Below are 8,219 nucleotides of genomic sequence, written 5' to 3' on the forward strand. Positions count from 1 at the left end.
AGCAAGCAGGTATAGTGTCGCGAGCTCCATGTGTCGTCGCGTTATTATTTTCTGATACACGATCGCGACCATAATAGTGCCATGAAAAAATGTGACGATTCCTTACAAATCATTAATTATTATATATCAGCTGTTGTATTATCGTGTAAGTATCGAACTCTCGTTAACAATCTGTAAGCGTATCAAGGCGATAGCTGCTTATCCAAGCAGACATATCGCGCAATTTATTTATTTGCGGTAGAAATTAAAACGATAGGGAAGAATGGAAAAATTTATTGTATTACGTAATATTTACGGATGATTTCTTTAACATAATACTTGTTGATTTGAATACCTATATCTCGCATCCCGTTTTAAATGTTTTGTCAATATTTAATTTGTCCATGATTTCCGGATTAATAGAACAGAGTAATACAAAAATCATCGGATCAATTGGTTCAAGTAATGACTGATACATAGAGTGTAAAATAATATACGAATTGCTAGATCGCGTAATTTACGCAATGGAAACCTGCAATAACGTACGCAATAATATGCATTGACCTATTTGTTTGCAATTAATTAAAAATAGGAGGAATGAAATATCTGGTATAAAATTATTTTACAAAGTATTAAATATTCACGAAAATAAACTGATACTTTGCAATATGTGGTCAGTGTATCATTCACATAAAATATTAATTACAATTAAAAGCAATTAGTTGTTTATTAATAATATTTCTCATATACTTTACTTTAAATTTGTGAAACACAAAATTTTTACGAAAAATATATGTTACAAAGCGATAAGTATTTCGGGAAAATGAACAGGATTTGCATGTGACCTTGATGTTGCTTTAGTCGGCATGCACGTAGCGTGTAATTATTTACACAAAATCACGACTACGCGTAACAGTCGCCGGCAGGCACCTCAGAACCGTTTCGTAGTATTATAATCTCTCCTAATGCAGCCGTTCTTTGTGAACAATATATACGCAATTATCTCCCGCGCAATTAACTATATCTCTTAAATTTAATTCGTGCTTACTGAAACGATGAATAAGTACTCCGTCAAACAGGTTTATGCTGAACTTATTTTGATTGCATTACGTACTTTTGTGCTGAATTTTAATTAATCGTTGACTTGAAATACAGTAACGTATCGCGTAAATAGTCTACGGTTAACGTCGAGAGTGCGGCAAAATGCAACGCAATTATAATTAACTCCATTTTCATAAGTGAATATTGCGCGTCGAATATTCCGACGAGGGAATTCGTGGGGAAGAGGAGAAGACCTAGGAAGCATCGAACAAAGATGGGGCAATAATGGAGTGAATGCCATAATTATTATTATTTTGTTGCCTGCTTTACGGAATTAAATGTTGATAATTATGTAACTGAATACTGTAATAAGATATCTTTTAATGGTAGAAGAATCTTCTCCCGGAAAAGCCGGGATAACGTCAGGATAAAAAAGGGTACTCTTGAGGAATGAGAGATACGGGTGCGAATGCCAAAAAGAACTTTGTGAATTTTTCGTTACACCGTATATATTTGCGACGCCAACTGTATACACTTCGTGTACATGTGACTGATCGCGTAAAACAAAACTGTCGAGATAAACTTTGACGTTCGATCGATCGCTTAACTTTTCTACATAGATTGGTCTCGGTGGAACCCAACAGCAGCGGAGCAGATAAAGCTCTCCATCTTAAAAATCGAACCCATTAATGGAAAAAGGGCACATAGGCTTATTAAATCGTCTAAATTATATATGTAACTGTAACACATACCTGAGTCGATTTAGCCTATGCCCTTTTTCTATATCAATGGCCTCGATTATTCTTTGTGTCGATAACTCACTAGCGTTACCATTCGATAAAAGGGCTTTGATTTGATCACATTCAGTCAATTTTAGAACATACTTGAAAAAAATTTTTATTTACGAAAACAAAGCTTCCTCTATGAGGAAGTAAAAATGACACAATTTTCAGAAAGACAGTATTATTCTTTATATTGTCTTTTATATTGCCTAGAAAAATGATTCACAGGCGGTAAAATTCGTTATTACTAGACGCTCATTTTGCGAAGCTTCTTCATCTTCACGTGCAATGTACGAAATGCGTTATAGTTCATCGTATCGACGAGATCCAAAGACGCGTGATAAGCACGCATCTTTCTCCGACGACCGACAGCTTACAGTGTTTATGCTAATAGCAATGCCTATATCACGAGCTTTTATCTTCCGATAAGGTGGTAAATTCATCCCGTAGGCAAACAAAATTTGTATGAACAGAAAATTTGCTAGCATTACATTAATTCGCGCCAATAATTATTCTGTATACATCAATTATATGACAGTGACCGTAATATCAGGCCTATACATTATATAATTTTAAATAAACGGATTCTTGCAATTTACATACTTTAATAATATTTACATTTATTACATTATTTATCATACATTATATATATAAACCGATTTATCAACATACGTAGAATAATTCTTCTTCCGCGCAGTGTAGATTCAAGCAATCTTTATCTCACGCGATTTGAGAAGAATCACGGACACGAGAAAAATAGCAGGAGAAGAATTTTCTCTGGTTTACACCTTTGGTATCACATTCTGCTGTTTCGTGCGTCCACTTTATCGTCGTCCCATCAGCTCTTGTCTCACGTTACAGAAACGCCTGTCACGGACGACATATAAAGTGCAGCTATCTCAATCGAAGATAACAGTGACACGCACGCGGCTATATAACGTATATAGAGGAACACAGAGCGAGGTGATAATAAAAGCGACCGGAAAGGCGATATGAAGGGAGAAGGGAGAACGTTAAAAAATCCAATACGTTTATTGGTGCAATTTGTTCACATGTGCAGCCCCAATATAAAAGTAAATTGTTATTATTTTTTTTAACAACGTTGTATGACACATTAATTCTCTTGTTTGTTACTCAATTTTTATTTTCCAGTATTGCCAATAAATTAATATTTAAAATAATAAAAAAAATAAAATTTAATAATTAAAAATATATTATATTATTTGTTAATACATAATACATTTTTTCAATTCTTTTATCACACCCTTTTGCTAAAATGTTTTATGCTTACAGGTGTAGGCATATACATAGCTTTAGTATTTCAATCAATATTTAACACTTATATATTATTCGAACAATGAATTGATATAATCACAATACGAATAAAACTAAAGCTTCTTGGATTTCGAAAGGAGAGATTGCTGAAAACATCAGCAGCGAGGACCGAATTAAATTCCCTGTCGAGGCAGCGCCGTGCCATTATTAATTTAAAGGGATCAAAGGCGACGTCACACGACGGCTAATTAGCTCCGCGCGACGTAGCGGCATACCTAAAGCATGTAGAAGCACAGGCCAAATGTATCCCTATGAAAGGCCTGCGCGAAAATTCAATTAGGACCGGCCTGTCACCGACATACTGACAGTCGAAAGCAGAACGCGATAATAACCGCAGAATACACCATACCGCCAAACATTCGGAGCAAATTGCAGGGTTTCGATATTTAAAGCGACTGGAAAAAATAGCTTTGCAGATTTTTGCAGTAATTTTCTACCATCCGAGCTTGACGACACTGGGTAACTTTGAAACTGTACTTTTAATCATAAAGGATGAAAAAGTACGTCCATCATATCGAATATTGGACGCAAAAAAGATAAAATCGTTCATGCCTTTAAAATACATTTTTGTCAAGCTAACACTAACATTACCAACAGCTAGATCGCCTTTGTAATATCTCTATGTAGTCTGTATTAATAAAATGTGAAGTATATGGCGAAAATAATATTTCAAACAAACAGCTCTCGAGCTACCAAATGTTCTTTTTATCGGAAACAACGGAATCACGTTCGTGCTAGCAAAAGCAGAAAGACCTATCGTCACAACGTGCCAATAGCGAAACAATCACAAATTTGTTCTCGGTACTTTTATCCTTCTTTCTCTTTCGATCCGGCTATCTTGCTCCGCCGGAAATTACAAGGTGGCGGCCCGCTGATTCCTTCCATTTCCGGTCGAGATGCGACGCGTCGCGTCGGTGAAAATTCGCTTCGATGTGTTCGCGGATAAACCACCGTGCAAAAGTGAAGAAAGCGATAACGAGCCGATCGTCCTGTTTCGACGAGGAAATTCGCCTACGATTTGCTCCTTTTTATTTCCTTTCCGATTTATTTCGTTTCACAAAGCAAACTATCTATGAATCTTGAAACGTTTGTCAATGTTTTAATTTAAGATTTCAAATTAGACATGAGATAAATTACTTAATAAAATTTATCATAATTTGTTAAACAATAGTCATATCTTTAAGAAGTCAAATATATTGATTAAAATACTCTGAGTTTAATACAAATCTATAACACACATAATAACTTTATAAATTTAAGAGAAAAAAAGAGAAGAAAATTGAAAAAAATTATTATGTATTAAATATATTATATAATAAAGAATATATTTAAATTATCTTCGAAATGCATAGTTTTTAAATAGCTAATGCTAATTTTTATAATAACATACTAATTTTGATATAACAATATATTTAATTGCTTTTCAGAAAATAGCCTTTTATTAATATGATAGTTAATCTTTGAAGAAAAGGGAACACGACGATTACATAATAATAATTTTTTAAGAAATGTCATTAATCTTCATTGACCTAATTCATCTTCATTCTAATTAATAATTTTTCTCTTGCGAGATTAATGTCATTTATTTTCTTCTAATCGCTTTTTAATCTTATAATTATAAAACATTTGTTGGCCAAATAATTAAGGGATATAACATATATTACAAGTATAAATCACAATTACAGATAATTATGAAAATTGCTAAACATATAGAAATAGTTGATAAAAAAAACACACACACACACGCACATAAGTTATACGGTAAAATGTATGCAGGTTTATGAAGTTCTCAAAATTATAATGTCGTAAAACTGATTGTGAAATATTATGATTCTCTCTCTATACGTTTGTAATTTATAAAATTGCTTTGTGAATTTTAGCGTAACTAAAAATTCAACGAAATATATTATCAATCTACAATACAGATTTCATATTATACATTTTATTGTCCAACTTTTTGCTTTTGTCAATGAATATGGAATGCATCCCATTGCCCTATCGTTGCCGATATTTCGCTCTAATTGCAGGCGAATTAATGTCGCTGGATGAACAAGCTCTGCCGAGCGTTGATTGGTATGCTCAGCACATATTCGGCTTAATATCGTAACGACGATTGTCGGCATACAGCAAAGCTGCGCGGATGGAGAGGGAAATTGATTCGGTAAATATAATTAGAGCGCAAATTGGCAGGCTCTTCTATACCGAAGACTCGATTAAAACAAATTTGGATATGAACGAAATTTCACCCAATTTTTAAACGCTCACGCGACTGACGGGTTGTGAAACGCAATAACGTCCATTTTTCTTTACTCTTTATTTTTCATTTATTTACTTGGTTGTTATTTTTTACGATATTTGATTCAGTATATGTATATGTAATATGTATATTGCATATTTTGACATTATAATACTTAACCAATTAAATTTTGTGTTGCACATCTCTGTTTGTTATAATTAATTCTTGACATAGATATGTGTGATCAAAAAAGTCATCAGTTATAGTTGTAACAACGTTGTTGATCACAAATTAATAAACAAAATAAATATGTTTTATATTCCACGTTTTTAAATTTCTCAAAGCGTAAACTTATGAATATTGATATGATAGATGCCAAATAGAAAACTATTTGAATTTATAAAACTGTAATTTAATTTGCGTATAGAATATATAATATAAATATATCTCGCGTACTTATCTGTGCACTCTGTTTATCACGGGATTTTCAAAAGAGCACCCAGCGCGCGAAGACAATGCATTATTCTACAAGTGCAAACACGTCCGATTCTTTTTACGAATTCATAGTATTCGCGAAACGAACGGAGATCTGCTGTCGGCTCATATTAAATTCTCTTCCGTGTCGTTTGTTTGCCAGGAAAAAGTTGGATCGTGTCGACCGCCCGCTGCAACGCAGTCGCGAGAGCCGGATGGGTTTTAAGGGTCACCCCGTGACGTCATAGGACAGATCAGAGAAGGAGGGCGAAAGGATGAATAAATTACGAGGGCGCTGACATGCTGCCGAGACGAGTGAGCTTGAACTATTTTTGAGTATACGTATAGTCGGCAGGTTAAATGATGGACGTTTGTCCCGTTTTTGACATTCACTCCATTTGATTATCCCATACACCAGTTTAATCACTATCACTTGTTATCGTGCATCTTTTCAGGAGGTTAAGAATACAAATACACGCAAAATTTTCAATCTTTACGTTATATTGTTAAAAATATAGGCAAATCAGAATACTTTTATTTAATTCACTAAAATGCATCAAGATTAAAGAAACGTGGATTATTTGAAACGTATTGCAAACTAAAATATCCGTGATTAATGAGTAATGTATAGAGATTATGCTTTGAAATCTACCGATATATTCGATACAGTTTAATTCCTCAAAGTGCAATAATCATGAAAAAGATATATGCACCCCGAATACCTAAAATATTTTTTAAAATTTCCGTAACAAATTAAACTATATTGAGTAATTAATTTATGTTAAAGTTAATTAGGTAATGTTTAAAATGTTTTTTTTCAATAGCATTTGCGTTCTCAAGTTATTAAATATAAGTATTTAATTAAAGTTATGGGGCAATTTAATTTCTTGCGCATTTCAAGATTTATTCGTTGACAGAAATAGGATAATTGTAAATGTTCGCGACTGCTTACATGAAGAACGCATGGCGCCAGAAACATGCGACGTTCCGGCGCCATTCCTGTTTGTCCGCAATGTTCATCCGGAAACCAGCAGTTTTGTCCCCATATCATATTACTACAAACGGCTGCTTTATAGGTCATTCCGTTAAATCGCGATTATTATAGCTACTATGAAAACTGTAATATACAATACTAAAATAAAAATCTTTATTACGGAAATTTACTTTACTTATGCAAACAATTAGATATTTTTTTAAATTTGTAAAAATTAATATCTTATATAAATAAAAATTAATAATTGCTTAAAGAAATTTCACTGAATGTGCAGTGTGTAATTAAAAAATTATGTCTCTTGCACGAGTGATTTGTATTTTTACGCGAATCGTTTAATTGAGCGAGAGCACAAAGTACACTGAGAAATAAATCGTTCGAATATTAACAACCGGTAATCCGATAACTTTCAATCGGAATTATAAAAAGCCGGTCAAGACCAAAATAATGTCCAATTAATGATATCTATATAGATATCATTGATATAATTGGATATCATTAATAGGCTTTTTGTAATTCCGATTAAAAGTTATCGGATTATACCCGTTTGTTAATTTTCGAACGATTGTCCGATTATTTAAACCTGGATTTTTCTCTCAGTGATAGAATATGTATCCTTTAAAATCTGCGAAAGATTTTGTCAAAGTTGTCACAAGAATATTCTGATATAAGATTAGGCGAGAATCGAAATATACGTCTTTCAAATCTTTCTCTGAAAGCTCGTTGTTCAAACATAAAATTTAAATTTTCTGCAAGATACTCGGTTCTTTTTCTTCAATTGACTGAAACTGCATGATTTTACTTTGTCGTAATATACAATATAACTTTCATCCTGTCAATAATCACTATAGAAAAATGTGTAAGTAAGCTTATCTTCTTATGTTGCTCTATTTTTACCGGATATTGTTGCGACTAAATACATTTTTCTTTTAATTGATTTGATATTTTCCTGATTTTTTTTATTTTAAGTTGAAATTAAAGCTTTATCCGATAAAAACAATTTAACCTAGCCCTCCGCATTTTAATCAGCGGTTTTCTCCTCTGTGCATATATGTTAAAAAATTTTTTTAATTATTTACTATTTTTCACAAAAATTATTTTACATTGCAACACAATGTATTGTATTCAAAATATAATACGAAATATATGTATAATCAAATTGTTTACGCAAATAAGATATCATAGAAACATGAAATTATAACAAAATTCTTTATACAAGATATAGCTGTATATTAGAAAGTAATGATTAATTATACAATATTTACAATTAAGAAACTTGTAAAATTTTATAACGTGACCAACCGTGACCAATAAAAAGAATTGTTAATTTTATTGATTGTGTCTCTCAGTTATAGGATAGAACACTTTTGACTTTAAAGCA

At 32.5% G+C, this 8,219-nt stretch overlaps 1 long non-coding RNA gene across 1 annotated transcript; it reads left to right on the plus strand.

Moving 5' to 3' along the window:
* Positions 1-9: 9 nt before the first annotated feature.
* On the plus strand, positions 10-7,876 carry LOC139813220 (uncharacterized). The gene is made up of 4 exons (XR_011732083.1): positions 10-145; positions 2,664-2,875; positions 5,165-5,298; positions 6,011-7,876. It is a non-coding gene; the product is annotated as an uncharacterized lncRNA (long non-coding RNA).
* Positions 7,877-8,219: the final 343 nt, after the last annotated feature.

Source organism: Temnothorax longispinosus, chromosome 5, assembly GCF_030848805.1.
Source record: "Temnothorax longispinosus isolate EJ_2023e chromosome 5, Tlon_JGU_v1, whole genome shotgun sequence".
Taxonomy (NCBI): Eukaryota; Metazoa; Arthropoda; class Insecta; order Hymenoptera; family Formicidae; genus Temnothorax; species Temnothorax longispinosus.